The sequence below is a fragment of the Schistocerca serialis genome, chromosome 11 (assembly GCF_023864345.2).
Source record: "Schistocerca serialis cubense isolate TAMUIC-IGC-003099 chromosome 11, iqSchSeri2.2, whole genome shotgun sequence".
In the NCBI taxonomy this organism is placed as follows: Eukaryota; Metazoa; Arthropoda; class Insecta; order Orthoptera; family Acrididae; genus Schistocerca; species Schistocerca serialis.
Window position 1 is genome coordinate 53,569,949 of NC_064648.1, and position 18,516 is coordinate 53,588,464.

The 18,516-nt window shown below is 42.5% G+C and overlaps 1 protein-coding gene across 2 annotated transcripts in view; it reads left to right on the forward strand.

The window, feature by feature from the left end:
- LOC126427303 (speckle-type POZ protein-like) overlaps positions 1-18,516 on the forward strand; it is a 54,842-nt gene that overhangs the window by 4,090 nt on the left and 32,236 nt on the right. The window lies entirely within an intron of this gene.

Genomic DNA, 18,516 nt, shown 5'->3' on the forward strand with positions numbered 1-18,516 from the left:
GGAGGGGCGTGGGGTCAGCACACTGCACTCCCGGTCGTTATGATGGTATTCTTGACCGAAGCCGCTGCTATTCGGTCGAGTAGCTCCTCAATTGTCATCACGGGGTTGAGTGGACCCCAAAAAATGGCAACAGCGCATGGCGGTCTGGATGGTCACCCACCCAAGCGCCGACCACGCCCGACAGCGCTTAACTTCGGTGATCCCACGGGAACCGGTGTATCCACGGCGGCAAGGCCGTTGCCTCACTAGTATGATATGCAAAGTTTATTTACACAAAACCATTACCGGTTTCCGATTTTCAAAAATCCGTTGTCAGATGCCTTTCAAAAGCTCATCAGTACTTGCGTGAACCGCCATTTAAAAGAATATTCCTGTCTGTACAATATATCAAATCTTCACGATCGGTTTTTCTCTGGAGATGTGAAGTTGGCGAGTAAATTTTCCCATGCAAATTACTACATCGGCGCTTTGTGTTCGGACACCACACTCCTAGATGGAAGGCAACAGTGAACTCGACTAGAGATTCAGTAAGCCTTCAATTGGAAATTAAATAAACGAAAAGAAGAATCATTCGTGAGCGGTAACGAAAATTATGTACATTATGTGTACAAGTCAGCGATATGGTCGAGGTCTATTTGCCATTTAAACAACTGTATATCAGTTACTGTGGCACTTCGTATGTTGTAATCGGAATTTCAGATAAGGGACACTATAAGTAAATTGTCCGTAAGACGTGAATTGCAAGTTAGTGAATAGCAACACTAAGAGCAAGTTAATCAATAGCAACGCCATACGTGTTAGAAAGCACTATGATATATAAACTACTGAGCATTATTTTGCAGGAAGAATAAAGCCATTGGTGTATTTTTTTTTTCGTATTTGATTCTGCATAGAATGAAGTTCTAGATTTAATTGTAGAATTCGAACACACGCTACCTGTTAACGATATGTGGGTCTTTGACGTTGAGAACGTCAGACAAGGGCGGAATTGCGTTGGGTTGCATGTACGTACTTAATGAATAGTGTACTGGAAAGGAGTAACATAGGTCCGATACAAGCAGGCGTATACTCACCATTTACGTACATAATCGTTGATTGCTTACAGCAAGATTGCAGATGGCAATGTAGGCAATGTAGATACTAGCCTTGAAGTCACTACATAGTTTTGGCACTGTATGATCAGTTATTACAGTAGTACATTCCGTGAGTGAAATATTAAGCGCTCCAGTGATTAACTGGAGAAGCACAGGAGTACTTTGATTGTTAACATTGTCAGGAGTATCCTTGGAGGCATGTCGTGTGCGTAGATATTATCTATATTATTTGAAGAATTTGTAAATACAGCACTGTCAACCTGTCTGACTGATAATTAAGAAAACTTTTGGCCTTACATAAAATCGGCAAGCTGAATACTTAGGCAAATCTAGTGATAGCAAATACTGCACTACTTACACTTTAATCAGAATACGCCCTCGACCTTCACGCCCTCAGCCGCTGTGGCCGAGCGGTTCTAAGCGCTTCAGTTGGGAACCACGCGGCTGCCTCGGGCAAGGACGTGTGTGATGTCCCTAGGTTAGTAAGATTTAGGTAGCTCTAAAGTCTAGGGGACTCATGGCCTCAAATGTTAAGCCCCATAGTGCTTATAGCCATTTCAACCATTTTCTTTAGTCGAGTAAATTTTTCCAACTCCTAGCATTAAAGTTAACTACCAAGTCAGAGTTATACTTTTAGTCTCCTAATTTATCAGTTTCAAACAGCTATTTCTGTATCTTTTCCTAGTATGTAAATTAGTATTGAATATTTCTTTATACCTATCGCCTGTACAAATTATTTCCTGTTTTTACTTGTTCACATAAAAAAATCTGCAGATGATCATTAGCACGTAGATAGACGTAAAACATGCAAATTGTATCTGCGGTCGGTTACTCTTTAATGCTGCTGCAAGAGAATTACTTTAATCTTTGTAATTTCTTTCGTGTACGGATCTTTCGAAATATTTTTCTTTGAGACCCAAAATTAATTAGGAGAAATTCTTATTTGAAACGATAATGAGGGAGCCGATTTTCGTCTTTTTTTTGATGAGGTCTTTGTGTTTATTATCTTTTCAGCAGTTTATCGTCTGCTGTGAACGAGTGGCGGCAAAGCTAAAACAATGATAGTGAATAATAATTAAAAACGCGAAGAGAAATCCAGGCGCGTCCTGTGTGGCCGTGGCCTGACAGATACCTCTCCACATTCTCACACACCGCGGCGAGGCGCGGATTTCTGAACAGGAGAGGAACTGCTGGGAGAGAACCCACGACCCCTTACGTCGGTCCAGGACAGTCAGGATAGAGGAGCCGACACGGCGGTCAAATACTGTCCCAACATCTGCAGGCACCACCTAGGAGGTCTTGAAAAAAGTGTAATAACAGGTGTAGCAGTATCCATTCTCACAGTACGAAATGTAATAGCCAGTCTTCACATGAGGAATGGCGCAGTTTTTATAACTTCATGCAAAATTTGATTAACGTGGCTTTCCTCGAACGAAATATTTTCGACAGGACTGAAGAAAACTACTAGGGCGTCAACTCTTGACAGTTTTGTGTGGTGATCCACAGTGCTGACCTTGCTGTAGTTAGTTTCTTACTGTAGTTAGTTTCTTACTGTAGTTAGTTTCTTACTGTAGTTAGTTTCTTACTGTAGTTAGTTTTTTACTGTAGTTCGATCGGCTTCTTACTGTAGTTCGGTTGGCTTCTTACTGTAGTTCGGTTGGCTTCTTACTGTAGCTCAGTTGGCTTCTTACTGTAGTTGATTTGAAGCAGCAGAAATTAAACTAAGTATTTGACCTTAAAGTAAGTGCAGTTTGCGGGCATGGCGTTGTCATATAGCGATATTTTGCGCTGTTATATTGTAAGATTTCGTACCTATAACTAAGAGTTTTCCAGGGATTTTTTTTCCCTTGCACTTATGTTCAGTACAAAGCCACTAAATGTGGCACCAGCGCTCCGGTAGTATAAAACTGAATACGGGGACTGGTCAGCTTCTTCTGCGTCAACGGATCACAGCACAGATAACAGCCGCTTACTAGGAACTGTTAAAAATGACTGGCGCAGAAACGACGTTTACTGCAGATAACTGCTGCCACAAAATAACAATTCCGGCCGTCGTACTCGGCGCAACACAAGGGAATAGACGGTAAAATGTAAGTTCCTGGATGGGTACAATTCAGCCAACAGAAACTGAATCGGTAAAATGTTCTGAATGGCCAGCTGATACGAATTAATTATGTTGTATACTTACAACCTATCAGCTTCTCTGTAGTACTGAAATCAAAATAAAACTATCGAAACTTCAAGCGGCGACCATTTCGAGTTAAAGATACTATAAGCGAAAATAGTCGTTAGGGATACGTTCTGAACGTAAGATTTGCTTGAGACTAGGGTGACCGTATTTTCTTCGGGCAACAGTGGGACTTTCATACATTTTATTGGCTAAAAAGTGGGACAATTTTTATTTCTCGTTAAATATCACTTTTAATGCTACCATTTCTTCTTCCTCTGCAAATATAGCCTTTACTGATATTGTGTGTGTGTGTGTGTGTGTGTGTGTGTGTGTGTGTGTGTGTGTGTGTGTGTGTGTAGTTTTCAGAAATTTACTTACTAAGAAATGTAACATTTATAACACAGAGTGTAGAAAGACATACAGTAACAATCACTACAAAATGTTCTTAGTGAACACAAGGAATTTATGGTTTCGTGGATTCCACACTGCAATCATATTTCTTCGAAGATGAAATTTCATTCAGCAACTCAGGTTTGCCTAATAGGTACGCATAGAAGTCAGTGCAACCGTATTTACTGAAGTTTAAACAGGTCAGTAAAATACACTTAACGCTCCTCACCGTAAATCTATTCCTCTGATCTGTCCACTGTGATGATAGTAAGCTGAAAACTCTTCCAACATTTGCATTGTGGGCAGGGAGTGAAAAGAAGTACTGCGCTATATTAAGCGATTCTCTGAACTGTTCATTACACTGGCAAGATCTGAAAAACGTACACCATTTTTCATGTGACATCAACTGATTCCATTGTTCACTGTCTGTTTCCAATTGTTGTTTTACAAATGACCGTATATGAACTACTTCATCAAATAAGAGGCTGTCATTTACTAGAATGCCCTTTTCGTTTAGCCACATTAAAGTATTTTCAACTACTGATCATTCTGGTGGTTCTGTGAGTATCATCCATGAGAATACTATTCCCTGTAACCATGAGGATAAATAGTCTACTGAAGCATCATAAAACGTTGATACTGCTATGTCAAATTTCTTAACAGACTGGTCATCACAATCATTCAGCAGTTTTTTTACACTTAGTGGTACAAAATGTTCATGTTTCCTTGAATTTAGACTTGTCAAAGCTTTATTTAAGACTGCTAATACTTCGCATATGGAATTATTCTGTTTCTCAATGCTCAGAATGGATTGTTGGAAAACACTCATTTGTGAATGTACAAAAAGTAAATAATTCATTTATAGGATTTATAGGGTACTTTGAGTTAGACTGTGACAAAAAGTAAGATTTCAAAGGTTCATACATTTTCAAGATCCTTTCTATGGCTGGCAACAATGAAAGCCACCTTGTTTTGGAAAAGGAAAGTAAATTTTTGCAAGTGACACCAACAAACTCACAGAATCAGTGAGTTCTGCAACATGAATAGAAAAAATATGAAAATAGTTGTACAACGTCATGACAATGCAGTCAATGTCAACAGGTAAAACATCACAAGCACTTTGAACTGTGTTATGAACAACATGTGCTGGACAACCTATGCCAACAATGTTAGTTTTTAATTTTTCTTTGAGATGTGTGAAAACATTATTACCCTCTTTCTTCATTAACCCCCCAAAATTACAGTTAGTATTGTCTGCACCAAATGCAAACACTTTGAGATGATACTGAATGACTGTATAACATGAGAAAGATAATTGGAAATTGTTTCGGACTTTTCGTTCTGCACTTCAAGATCAAGCAATTTCGTCTGCAGTCAACCCTCACTTACAGAAAAATACTGAACTATCACAGGAAAAATTTTCGGATGCCCCTGGTTGCTAGATTCAGTAGATATTGAAAAATATTTTGCACTGTTTACAGCAGCTATTACCTGTTTCTGGGAATGCGGAGCTATAACATTGTTGATAATTGCCTCACACTTTGTTCTTCCACACGAAACATTTTCTGCAATCTTAGAATCAGGAAAATTTTTCTTGTTTAGTTGAACACTGCAGTCATTAGAACGATAGCTTTGGTGGTGTTTAACAACATGGAATGACAGGGTTCCTTCTGCTACAGCTACGTTTTTCTGTTCCCGTGTATTTGAAGTTACAAAATATCTCGTCATTTTTTGCGAGGAACCTGCCGATCGAAGATTCTTCAAAAATGGTTCAAAGGGCTCTGAGCACTGTGGGACTTAACTTCTGAGGTCATCAGTTCCCTAGAACTTAGAACTACTTAAGCCTAACTAACCTAATGACTTCACACACATCCATGCCCGAGGCAGGATTCGAACCTGCGACCGCAGCGGTCGCGCGGTTCCAGACTGTAGCGCCTAGAACCACTCGGCGACTCCGGCAGGCCGAAGATTCTTCCTGTCTTTCTCTGATTCCATATGACGCTTGAGATCTGCAGCACCACCATGAGACACGGATAACAGCACAGTTACATACATTACATTTTGATGAACAGTCATTGTCTGTAGCAGTGAAGCAAGGAAATTTCCTCTGAAGCTCTTCCGAAAACTTTGATTTTCGCTTCTGCATCGCCACGACGTGCTAGCACTTCACGAAACTGATACTGAGTGCTGACAACAGTGGCAAGTAAAAGCAAAGAAAACAAGAGTACGCAACAACTATAGTGCTTAAGCTGTACATTATCAGGGGGTACCAACGTACGGAATGTCAGTTTCAATAGATAGTTTATTAAATCGACACTCAGAAAATATTTTAACCACTTTGTAAATGTCTGAAAATAATCCTTGAAAATCGGGACAAATTGCTTGTTTAAAAAAAAAAGTCGGGACAAATTTTTGAGCCTCAAAAAACGGGACAATACTTGAGACTGGACGATCGTATCCGATTTGCACATACGGCATAGTGTAGGTAATTTCCGTATTCGTCAAAAGTGGATGTCTATTGTGCCAAGCATCGTTAGCGTTGCACTGCAAAGCAGGGATTCGTGTCAAAACGTTGGACTAGGGTCTTCCCTGTCGCTGGTGAAAGAGACTGAGCGGACTTACTAGATAGAGGCAAGTAGAGAACGGAACGGCTTATTCGGGATGTCACAGGAGGCGTTGACTGTGCTAGTCGGTCTGTAAACCGAAGATCGAGCAGCGCTTTTGGTGGGGGAAGTGGCCCTTCCCGTATGAACGCTGTCACTGGCCTACAGGGGCACCCAAAATCAGTTACCCGTTACCTGTTCAGCGGTGTAGATCGGCGTGCAGTGATATACGTTGTTTCTGTTCGGGGATCGTAGTTTCCAGTGTCAGTCAGTTAACTCTGTATACTCACTGATACACTTAGGTGTCCGGAAGTGATGGATAATCGCCGTGCATTGCAAGAAAATGTGCAGAAAACGAAGAGGAGGTATCTGCGGAGTAACGAGCGTTCAGTCGTCTCTAACGCTATAACAGCGTGTGTAAGGAGGCGACACAAAAAGAACTGTTTGCTAACTTTACCAGTCGCAATCAAAGGGCTGCAATTTATGGAAACGTCAGCCTTGCCATAATAGGATACATAAGGAAGGAACGCGAAGAATTAAGTTTCAACGCAGCCCTTCTACGGAAACTTATAACTTTTACTAGAAACACAAAGTAGGAACAAACCTTAAATTCTACAGATTGACTGCACTATATGGGATTCGTTATACGAATAGCATTAGAGGAACATACAATGACATGAACAGGCATTCGGTTCTATGTTTGTAGTAGAATTCTGACTTACATTATGTTAATATTATTTACACTATAATGTTGCATTTCGGAAGAAGCTATCGTCTTTTGTATTTCTTATAGTCTTAACACATTTGTCTAAACGAACGCAGCCGGAACGTATCTGTACACGGCGTTGCCACAGATTTAAAGAGCGCGCCGCGGCAGGACCGGTACGACGTTGTGAAACAGCCCGTAATAGAGCCTTGTGACGTAGCTGGATAGGCAGAGTGGGGACTGACTCGCTCGCTCTTCAGTTTACCGACAGACTATAGTGTGCTCGCTTCTTGGGAGAGAGAGAGAGAGAGAGAGAGAGAGAGAGAGAGAGAGAGAGAGAAAGCCGGTCGAAGCGCGAAGGTCACGGCTTGCAGCGTTGTTGCTGGTGGCTGGGAGAGGGGGAGGGGGGGGAGGTGGGCATCAGGGATCACGTGAGGTCAGAGCCGCTGCCCCGCCACTCCTGGAACAGTCGCTCGTGAAGCGGCGCTCAGTTGCTTTTCTGCAGCAGGGAGCGCGCGTGTGTGTGTGTGTGTGTGTGTGTGTGTGTGTGTGCGCAGAGGCACAATCTCTTAAGTGATAAAAAATGTTAAGCAGTGTCACAGCCCCGCTTTGCTATTTGACAGTGACAGTCGTCTTCCACTTAGTTTTCTTAGTTGTTATGCTTGGAATTTACGTAATACATGCGATCTAATTCGTAGCATTTCGGTCGAAGAATGTAGACATTGTCTGGTTTGCGACCCGAGGCCGTAAAATGCTGCGTAATGTGTGGCTGACCTGTCTAAATCCTTTCTAAAGCTGAAGACAGCGTCGTGTTGTACTTCCAGTCTCGTCTGAACGCGCTCGTGGCTGCAGACACGGAACATCGCACATCCAGTGACGTACTTACTTACGTGTATGACACGTATCACGTCCTGCTCTCTCAAGTGTGGAACCTTTGCATACAAGAAAATGTTGCAACTATGGCCGGTAGTACTATCTTGAATTCAGTATAAAGAGCGGCAGAATACAGATTGCTATTGTAACTGAATAGCCTCCCAAAACAAGGTTGTAACAGACAAAAGTAATTTTTTTCCAAGGAAAAGGAAAACTTTATATTGCATAAATGTTTATATTTCTAAAGCCAAAATTGTAATGAAACAGTTGTACTGACTTCGTCATTTGGCTGACAAGCACTTGTTAAGGCCACATATAAATTAAAAAAGAAATAACGGAAAAAATAACATCTTCACAAAGAACAAGTTTTTAACCTTACGCATAAGGACAAGGTTGTAAACAACAACAATATATAAAGGATTGTATTTAACCACAGTATTCAACAAAATCTTCATATGAAATATTGTGAATACTGAATTACTATAGATCTACCAATATTTTATGTGCAGCGCAGAGCAAATTGTCATGGACGTTATTTCTTCTAGTATGCATAATCCGTAGTTCATTAACAAAGAAATCTGTACACTAAAATGTTACTCAACCTTCACTTCTTCGTAAAATTGTTTCATTTCCACTGGAATATAGTTATACATATCCATTACGTCATTCAACTTTCCTGCTTATATTGGCAACCGCTGAGACTAGAGAAAAGGAATTTCAGTTAGTGGCACACTATAGGGCTTACACAGTATGTATTCTTGATTTATTTAAGGTGGAATATGCATGCAACGGTTGTAATACATTGTGGCTGATTCTCATGCGAACTCTTCCTGGATCATCTGCAAATATCAGCATATAATGTGATGAAGTTATTTTGAGTACCTTCTCGGCTTATGTTCCAGGTCACTCAAATCTTAAAAGCCCTCAGGCTGCATATCACATACGAGGAAAGGTTTCATCGCCTTGCTGAAGTGATAACCTCTACCCAGTGTTCAGGAACATGCACAGTATGTTTCTTTTGACGCTCTATCAGGGCAAAGTCTCGGTCACACTGTAGAAAACTCTGAACTGATACCACGAACTTTTGATTGACTGTCGTAAAATATCCCAGAGCTATTACGTATTACCAAAGTGACAACATATGCCAATTACTGTTTCGCAACCCGGGCAAGGGGTTGATAGTTTGAGGCGATGTTCTTCAATATTCACGAAGAAATTTCGGCTGATCCGCGCCTGGCCACACTTCCACGCCAAAAGCACTTTGTTCCGTCACTTGTTCCAGCATTGTGTGTGGCTTCATTGCAACAGGAATATTGCCGTTGATAGAATACAGGACAGAAAAATACTTTCTGTACATCAACGGAAAGTACAATCTAGATAGGATTGTTTTCGTCTTCCTTCAAATGGTTCAAATGGCTCTGAGCACTATGGGACTCAACTGCTGTGGTCATCAGTCCCCTAGAACTTAGAACTACTTAAACCTAACTAACCTAAGGACATCACACACATCCATGCCCGAGGCAGGATTCGAACCTGCGACTGTAGCAGTCGCACGGTTCCTGACTGCGCGCCTAGAACCGCGAGACCACCGCGGCCGGCCGTCTTCCTTCATTGCTTTATAAGACCCTTCATCGTTGGAATGATGTAATCTTCCTTGAATTTCAAAAGCTTGTCTTTCATCTGTCTCTGCTGACATAATACCCAAATAAAACCTGTCACAGTGTTAGCAAGAATCTGCTCTACGCAGACGAAATCGCAGATTGCAACACAAGTGCAAAATCGCTCTATTTGTGCATTCATTGCACTTATATTCAGGATGTTGTTTTCTAAACATATCAATGTCTTTTTTAAATTTACACCAGCGGACAAGCAACGCTTTCCGGATTTGTGGCGACTATGACTTTCCTGTTTTGACTGATCGTATATGATTTTGCATATCTTCCCATGATCAGGTATAGTGTAATGTCGATTTTTATGTTTGCCCCTCTTGACACAGAACGACTCCCAAGTTTTTATTTTCTCTTGCCATTTCTGTATTCTACGAGTTGTTGTGTTATAAACATGAGACAGCGTCTTTTGACAAACCCTGTTTCACCTGACGGTACTGTTAACAAATAAAGAAAACTGCAGGATCTACGACAAAGATATCCAACCTCTCTTCTTTTAATGTGCTCAAGTTTAACACAGTTTAGTCCTAACAATAGCGACTGTTGATTGTAATTCGAAGTACAGAAGTCTTAAACCAGCGTGTGTTTTGTATCCAATGTAATATGTTTACATTGCTAGGTGCGCAAAAAAACGATAATCACGTTTTGAAACAGTGTTTGAATAAATACAGGGCTATTACAAATGATTGAAGCGATTTCATAAATTCACTGTACCTCCATTCATTGACATATCGTCACGACACACTACAGATACGTAGAAAAACTCATAAAGTTTTGTTCGGCTGAAGCCGCACTTCAGGCTTCTGCCGCCAGAGCGCTCGAGAGCGCAGTGAGACAAAATGGCGACAGGAGCCGAGAAAGCGTATGTCGTGCTTGAAATGCACTCACATCAGTCAGTCATAACAGTGCAACGACACTTCAGGACGAAGTTCAACAAAGATCCACCAACTGCTAACTCCACTTGGCGATGGTATGCGCAGTTTAAAGCTTCTGGATGCCTCTGTAAGGGGAAATCAACGGGTCGGCCTGCAGTGAGCGAAGAAACGGTTGAACGCGTGCGGGCAAGTTTCACGCGTAGCCCGCGGAAGTCGACGAATGAAGCAAGCAGGGAGCTAAACGTACCACAGCCGACAGTTTGGAAAATCTTACGGAAAAGGCTAAAGCAGAAGCCTTACCGTTTTCAATTGCTACAAGCCCTGACACCCGATGACAAAGTCAAACGCTTTGAATTTTTGGCGCGGTTGCAACAGCTCATGGAAGAGGATGCGTTCAGTGCGAAACTTGTTTTCAGTGATGAAGCAACATTTTTTCTTAATGGTGAAGTGAACAGACACAATGTGCCAGAACTGCGAACTCGCATCAACGATGCTTTCGAACTCATTGATGGGGACATGCTGCGCCGAGTGTGGGAGGAAGTTGATTATCAGCTTGATGTCTGCCGAATCACTAAAGGGGCACATATCGAACATTTGTGAATGCCTAAAAAAACTTTTTGAGTTTTTGTATGTGTGTGCAAAGCATTGTTAAAATATCTCAAATAATAAAGTTATTGTAGAGCTGTGAAACAGCTTCAATCATTTGTAATAACCCTGTATATACTGTACTTATACAAACTAAGGCTAACACCTCATTTATCCAGTCGAAGACAACGATTAAAGAATAATGCCTAAAGGTGTAAGTCACGTGCTCTGTTATGTTACTGTATTACGCATTGTTACATAACTTTTTCATTGCAATATGGTTTGCACTACTTGGTCATAATTCACAATAAAGGCTAGAGAAAAATTAGCTTCGCTAGTCACAAACTAGGCTAGTTATTTTAGGTTATGGTATCATAATATTACAATGAAAAAATGAGTTGCAACCTTGTACTATGTACCTCATCTGGTGGAGATTTTGCCACTATTACCTTCCCCCTCTTTGATATGTATAGTTTCCCAGCATCCCTGAGTCCCTTACGTTTCACATCACGCCGGTCACTCACAGGTTGTTTACGCTTTTCGGCCCTGCTCGTGTGTTTCTCACAGTGATCTCTGGTTTTTGAGCACTGACTGTAAGAGGTATACTTGATGTGACCGCCATCTTTCTTACAGATACAACCTTGCTCTGCGCAACGCAAACCTGTCAGTCTGTCGCCTACAACAGATTGTGTACAGCAGTTCCAGCATCGCTACCTTGTGCCAAGTACTGCTAGCATTTCTCTGTGTAAAAGCCAGCTTTTCTAAAAATGAGCGTTACAAGCTTGTTCTGGGCGACTACTCAACTGTTAGTATGTGCTCAGTTTAATCTCGAAACAAACGACTTTTCTCATTGTTCTAGTGATCTCAAAAGGCAGCAACATGCATCTTACGCTTTTCTTCAGGTCGTGTAGGTAGAATTGATTCAGATTGCTATTAAGTAGCAGAATATATGAATGGAAATTACGGGTTCCCTCAGAAATGCTTTCTTACGAAGCAGATGTTGTTTTATGGTAAGAAGTGAAACTATGACAGAAAGTGTTCCCAAAGAATTAGGTAGTATACCTCGAAATACGTCTTGGCTGAATAAAATTCCCTCGTATTTCTGGTGCATCCGTGTCCTGGAATGCAACCGATGTAATACAGTAAACTCTCGTTTATCCCAAATGATCCGGACGGCGACCTGTTCGGATAACGAAAATTTCAGAAAAACCGAAGTTCCGCTGTTTTCACGCGTGAAACACCCCGAACTGCGTCAGTACCGAGAAATATGACCCTAAAACTATGTAGGATATGTAGAATGTTATTGACACGTTTGTGAATAAGCCTGCATTTGTGACTGAAGAAATTGTGTTGGCGTAGTAAAAAGCCGGCAAAGTATGATTAAAAACTCAGTTTTTTAATGCTCAATAACGAAGCTCATTTATTTTGCGTTCTTACAGGAAAAACCCGCCTTGTTTGGCAGCAGGAAAAAACAGGAGTTTTAATTTTATTACCTACTGTTTTGAATAAAAAATAATCTACCTTACAAAATTATGAAACAAGTCTAGAGATTACTCAGAGAAACGAAAAATGAGTCTAGAGGATCTTATGGACGTTGAAGTTGTAAGTAGGCTGTTGGGGTTTTTATGTCGGTAACGCCACGTAGCGCTCTGTATGAAAATCACTGGCTGTGCTGTGTGCAGTCTGTGGCTGGTTGGCATTGTTGTAATATTCGCTATTGTAGTGTTGGGCAGTTGTATGTGAACAGCGCGTAGCCTTGAGCAATTGGAGGTGTGCCGCCAGCAGTGGTGGATATGGGGAGTGAGATGGAGTTTTGAGAGCGGATTATCTGGACGTGTGTCCATTAGAGAGAGAGTAAATTTGTAAGACTGGATGTCATGAACGGATGACTTCTGAACACTATTAATGTAAATACATTGTTCGTTCTCTATCAAAATCTTTTATTTGCTAACTATGCCTATCAGTAGTTAGTGCCTTCAGTAGTTAGAATCTTTTATTTAGCTGGCAGTATTGGCGTTCGCTGTATTGCAGTAGTTCGAGGAACGAAGATTTTTGTGAGGTAAATGATTCATGAAAGGTATAGGTTATTGTTAGTCAGGGCCATTCTTTTGTAGGGATTTTTGAATGTCAGATTGCGTTGCACTAAAAATATTGTGTGTCAGTTTAAGCACAGTGATTTATAATTTTTCTAAGGGGACGTTTCAAAGCTCTACGATGCTCAATTATAATTTATTTTTTTGGTAAAAAGTCTAATGGTTTTTTGTTTTTTGCTTTGAGAAACTTTTGTTGCAGGAATATATCTCCAACGTTGGAAACAGACGATTTCGGGATAAGTCGCCTCCTGTTGTTGGCTGACGTACTCCAGGGCGGTTTGGATCACTTCGAAAGCGACTGTGTGAGGAATCTTTATCTCTGCTTAGTCATCAGATACATATTCTTCTGCCGGCCGCTGGTGGCCGAGCGGTTCTGGCGCTACAGTCTGGAACCGCGCCACCGCTACGGCCGCAGGTTCGAATCCTGCCTCGGGCATGGATGTGTGTGTTGTCCTTAGGTTAGTTGGGTTTAAGTAGTTCTAAGTTCTAGGGGACTTATGACCTCAGCAGTTGAGTCCCATAGTGCTCAGAACCATTTGAACCATATTCTTCTGACGCTTTCGGATTGGGCGATTTCTTCCTCAGTCAAATTAAAAAAGTCGTTTTCCATCCACTCTTCAACGCGTTGGAAGTTCGCATCTTCACAACCCTGTAGCTTCTCCAGTAAATTCACAAAAATTACGTCATTTTCATCTGTTTCTGGCACGTCAGCTTGTGTTTTGATGTTGCCTCCTCCTTCCCACCACTGATGAGTTGCCTTATAATCTAAGAGTGTTTTCCAAAACCTAACGAGAGAAATTGGAGGAATTAGATCCAAGCTTCAGCAATCCAACGAATTAAACATCGATTTTTCTTGGAGCTTGCACAAAATATTCTTCAACATCAATCACACCGATTAAGTATTCCAGCAGCTTGCGTCTGTAATGTTGTTTCATCGCCTCATAAACACCTTGGTCCATCGGTTGACATAGAGACGTGACGTTTGATGGGAGAAACACAACTCTGATATCCCCACCTGGTAGATCATCAGGGTGAGAAGGAGCGTGGTCCACAAGAAGTAGCGCTTTTCGAGGAAGTCCATTTTCCTCCATGTATTTTTCTTCAGCTCGAACAAACTCTGCTGGGAATCACTCTTTGAAGGTGGCACCGTTCATCCATGCCTTAGATTGGTTCGTGTACCACAACGGCTAAAGCTTATCAGCTGGTTTCCGTCTAAATGCTCTTGGTTTTTTAGATTTGCCCATTAATATAAGACTCAATTTATGGTTGCCAGTGGCAATACTGCAGGCAAGGGCAGTAACTCTTTCTTTGCTTTTTTATATCAGGATTCCGTTTTTCCATGTTTAGTGGCAAGGGTTTTTGTTGGCAGCATTTTGTAATTAAGCGAGTTTCATCACAGTTGTAAAGTTGATCGCTACTATAACCTCCTTTGTCGATGATTGTGTGCAATTTCTTCTTAAAATCAGCAATAGCTGCTTTATCCCCGGATGGCAATTTCACGAATAGCATGCCGCTTCTCGAACCGATCCAGCCAGCCATCACTTCCGAGGAATTCTTGTTCCTTTCCTTCAATCAGCTCCTAAAATGTCATCGCTTCTTGGCGAAGTAGAGGACCTGAAACACGGTCACACCTTTGGCTCTTATCTGCTCGTGCCACAAACATAAGGCCTCTTCTGAGGATGTGCGCCTTTTCTCATTGTTTCTCGGGATTTCACTGCGCTGCCTGACGCTTGGATGTACAAAAATTTTCATTTTCAGGTCGATTTGTCTTCCAGTCAGTAACCGACGTTCAGATCCGCAGCAACTTTCGCGGGTGGCTCACCAGCATCACTTCTGTGCAAAGCGCGAAGCTTTTGTTCCAATGAGATCACATCCTGTTCTCGTTTCGCGACCGTACTCACGTACAGCGTTTTTTTTTCTTTTTCTTTCCTTTTTTTAACCTACACTCCACTGATGATTTTGTTTTTTGGCCCCTTTGATCTCCGGACATTTTAAACCATGCAGTGCGAGCACGAACCGTTAAATCGGAAGCAACCGACGCACGGCTTGACACTGAAGACCCACTAGACGAAGCTTTTGACTTGTGAAACCTTGCTGTGGCAGCCATCGCATGAAAACGTTCGATACACCTATCCCGCCTCTTACCTAGGCCCACGCGGCAACACATCAGTGCGTTGTAAGTTCACCGTTAAATGGTTAGACGCTCGGCTTAGTCTGATGTACCTACCAACAGGCGCAAAGTGTTTGGCGCCGCACGCTCACTGTCGGTTTCGACAGGGCTACTCCGCGCCTAACAGGGCAGTACTGTACGTACAGCACTTCCAAGGAGTTCCAATAGATGGCAGTGGCACGAAGCCACGCAATACGAACAAGAAACACGCCAAAACTTCAACCAGCACACACACACGGATTGGCGACACTCGGGGTTTTGACGCGCGCCAGTGCACTGACTACCAGTAGACTGCCGAGAAACACCAGCGAATGCGTGGCTCCAGGCGCAGACAAGTTGAAACCTGGAATGTGATTTTCACTCTGCAGTGGAGTGTGCGCTGATACGAAACTGTCTGGCAGATTAAAACTGTGTGCCGGACCGAGACTCGAACTCGGGACCTTTGCCTTTCGCGGGTAAGTGCTCTACCAACTGAGCTACCCAAGCACGACTCACGCCCCGTCCTCACAGCTTTGGAAGGTAGGAGACGAGGTACTGGCAGAAGTAAAGCTGTGAGGACGGGGCGTGAGTCGTGCTTGGGTAGCTCAGTTGGTAGAGCAATTGCCCGCGAAAGGCAAAGGTCTCGAGTTTGAGTCTCGGTCCGGCACACAGTTTTAATCTGCCAGGAAGTTTCAAGTTGAAACCTGTCAAGTGTGAGTCTAGGTAGCCAAAAGTGTAGCTGCGCGATGCGTCAGACAGCGCCAATGAGAGCTGCGAAACTCGGAAAAAAATTGTGGATAAAGCGGATTTCGGAGAAACGTGAGTCTATGGTACTATAATTACCGACGGAGTTGGGACCTGTCCGTTTCGGATAGTACCGCAGAGGGCATTAGTAGCAACTAATACTGTTATCAACCAGATTTCTCTTCATATTATCCGTTTACTCCTGTTGCGCTCGGGAATGGCGCGTGGGTAGACAGATCGTCGGCGAGATCTCTTTATTGGCTGCAGTTTCTCGATTTTTGCCGTCGGTGGTCATCTCGCTGCAAGCCTTAAAGCTGCGAGCAGACGCGTTGTCATTGCGAGAGAGTGGTTTGTGGGCGGGAAGCGGGCGTCCGCGCAGTGCAGGCAACTGCGTGTCGCCAGCTCAGGGTCAGCTGGTGACGTCACGCGGCCACGCTGGTCGGAGCCGACAGTTCGTAGCGGTATTGGGAGGGAGGGAAGTAAGTTGGCAGCAGCGACGCTGAGGTGACTGCGCAGCGTAGAATGGCCTCAGTGCACAAAGTATCCTCCTCCACATACCGTGAAGTGGTGTGAGGTGTGAAGATGTAGGTGGTACGCCATTTTTCCTACGTGTTCCATCAAAATATTAATTTTGTAGTAGTTCATCTTTACATTGGATTGTTACATGAGACATGTATTGGAAAAGAGCAATATAACGAACTGCAATTATGGAGATAAGAGCATACAGTTACATTCATAACGGGGCATTTCGTATACATCATATCGTTTGAAAACGTGGCTTCAGACTGATGGAAAACACTGGGACTAGAAAATGTTTCGACTGGACGAACGTTACCTTCAGCTTTTGTAAATGATATAATTGTTTATATGTTGGTATAGTTTGAAAACACAAATTGTACGATTTTTCGTTGCGGTATACATAAAGTAAAAGTGGTTTGTCGATTGGTGTGTAGCCTCCACTTTCCTGTTCCACGCTTCTGTAAGTGCGTTTGAGAGAAACTGAGTTCATGGCACTCCCATAAGTCTCTGCTGCCTTCCGATTCCTGAGGAAAGGCCGTCTGAACGCTAGGCGCAAATTGAGACGCGTATAGCGCGTGCGACGCCATGCAGCGCACTTTCTTGTAACGTCACAGGTTCAAATGGGACCACCGCGCAAATTGCGACGCGACGCGACTGGGACGCGACGCGCGCCTGCTCCAGGTCGCGCGGCGTTGTGGTTGCGGCACAGTTTCTCGCGCCGCGCGCCACGTGAGCACTGAGGGAGGGGTGAGGCGGGGAGTGGGAAGGCGGTCCTGCCGTACGCGCACTCCGGCATGGCGCATATGGGCAGCGGAAGTATTGCCCATACGAAAAATACGGCCCTACTGTATACGGAAATTTGTCAGTGACTAGGGTTTCGTTTTTTTGCCATCTAAGCGCTCCATCTCTTTTCGTTAGTACATAATAGTTTCCAGTTACATATATCTGTGCAGTTCTTTCGTTTTCTTTATCCTTTTTTCAAGAACAATAAACATTTCAGTAACTGATGAGCCATTCGCCATTGCGACTATATCTTCTGCCTCCACAATGTTTTGAGGACGTGAGAAGGGACAGATGATTCGTCGTGAGGGTACTGAATAAGGAAGTAAGGAATACTGATCTAGAAGCAAGGCGTGAAACTAAAATAATGTTATCTACTTGCTGCCTTTTATGACTATGTGTCCCTACGATCTGTTACAAAAAGTCGAAAGGGCTTAATTTCCACAGGTATGACCCCTTTCTGCTCCTGGCAAAAAGCGTCCAAAATACGAAGTACAGTTTCACTTTCGTTACTTGGATATGGAGCATAAGACACATTATACTACATACATGTGGTCGTCACATTTCCAACGCAAGCTAGAAGCAGTCTAGAAGCTTTCACGAATAACGATGTTTTAATCGTCTCGTCGTGACGAGAAAAAGTATTTCAGTGGTTGCAGACACACCATCAGCATTATCCAGCAGACTGCACAAATGAAGTACTGATCGGTGTTATTCTGAATGTATGAGTATCTCAAAACAGTATGGCGATTTTATGTATTTAATGTGCTGAAATGTATTGCTGACAAAGGCAGATCTTCTTTCATTACACTGTTCTTCGAACGACGTGAACCCTTCCTTTCACAAACCACACTTGGCCAACTTCCCCATTCCTGTCGCGCACATTATTCTGAGCTGCTGACAATACACTGACCATTACGTTGTGCTAAGTATTAATTTTATACTATTTTTATACTATTTTTATACTATTTTTAGTATATTTCATACTATGACATCTATTTTATTCGCCGATTACACATTGCCAGTTTGGCAAGCTGTAGATGAGTAACCAGCATCTGGCATTTGCGTGTCATTCCGCCTGAACGAAACGCTAGTCAGTACATCAATACTGCTCAGAGGAAGAAACGGAATTAAACCCTTTGGTAAGTCTCCATTCCAGTCATTTAGTGTTAAAAATACGATGGCTTATGGGATTCAACCAAAATTCCAACAGAATTGGTGATTTGTTTTTGTGTGAATTGCTAACCTTTTCTCATTCAAAGAAGCAT